Source organism: Limulus polyphemus, unplaced genomic scaffold, assembly GCF_000517525.1.
Source record: "Limulus polyphemus unplaced genomic scaffold, Limulus_polyphemus-2.1.2 Scaffold1980, whole genome shotgun sequence".
Lineage (NCBI taxonomy): Eukaryota > Metazoa > Arthropoda > Merostomata > Xiphosura > Limulidae > Limulus > Limulus polyphemus.
Window position 1 is genome coordinate 124,879 of NW_013667590.1, and position 1,357 is coordinate 126,235.

Consider the following 1,357-nt stretch of genomic DNA (forward strand, 5'->3'; position numbering starts at 1 on the left):
ATATATATATATATATATATATATATATATCGCAGTGTTTAAGTGTTCGTCTTATATAATGTTTAACATACAAATCATAAACGGAGTTTATGGTTTAAAACGTTAACATTGACTTATCTTCGGTATATGTTGATTAAAAACACTGAATAAAACTATTTATTTTCATTACTGTTACATCTTAGATAAAAATAAGTAAAATATTAATTTCATCTTTTATCAGAATTTTATATTTTATTCTAAGTTTATCTGAAACAAAATGATGTTTTTGTTGAGGAACCTCCAATTTATTTTTAAGTTTACAAAAAAAATATATAAATTAAATTCCAGAGATAATTAAATTATTTCAACACCTTATATCACACTTTATTAGATGCCAGTAATGTAATAAATGGGTATTATCCATAGCCTATCTGTAATGTAATAAATGGGTATTATCCATAGCCTATCTGTAATGTAATAAATGGGTATTATCTACAGCCTATCAGTGATGTAATAAATGAGTATTGTCCACAGCCTATCTGTAATGTAATAAATGGGTATTATCGATAGCCTACCTGTAATGTAATAAATGGGTATTATCTATAGCCTATCTGTAATGTAATAAATGGGTATTATCTACAGCCTACCTGTAATGTAATAGATGGATATTATCTATAGCATATCTGTGATGTAATAGATGGGTATTATCTATAGCCTACCTGTGATGTATTAGATGGGTATTATCTACAGCCTATCTGTAATGTAATAAATGGGTATTATCTACAGCCTATCTGTGATGTAATAAATGGGTATTATCTACAGCCTACCTGTAATGTAATAAATGGGTATTATCTACAGCCTACCTGTGATGTAATAAATGGGTATTATCCATAGCCTATCTGTAATGTAATAAATGGGTATTATCTACAGCCTATCTGTGATGTAATAGATGGATATTATCTATAGCATATCTGTGATGTAATAGATGGGTATTATCTACAGCTTATCTGTAATGTAATAAATGGGTATTATCTACATCCTACCTGTGATGTAATAAATGGGTATTATCTATAGCCTATCTGTAATGTAATAAATGGGTATTATCTACATCCTACCTGTGATGTAATAAATGGGTATTATCTATAGCTTATCTGTGATGTAATAGATGGGTATTATCTACAGCCTACCTGTAATGTAATAAATGGGTATTATCTATAGCTTATCTAATAAATGGGTATTATCTACAGCTTATCTGTGATGTAATCAATGGGTATTATCTACAGCCTATCTGTGATGTAATAAATGGGTATTATCTACAGCCTACCTGTAATGTAATAAATGGGTATTATCTACAGCTTATCTGTGATGTAATCAATGG

The 1,357-nt window shown here is 28.7% G+C and overlaps 1 protein-coding gene across 1 annotated transcript in view; it reads left to right on the top strand.

The window, feature by feature from the left end:
- The window catches only part of LOC106465553 (E3 ubiquitin-protein ligase Zswim2-like), a 17,848-nt gene that overhangs the window by 15,165 nt on the left and 1,326 nt on the right, over positions 1 to 1,357 (top strand). The window lies entirely within an intron of this gene.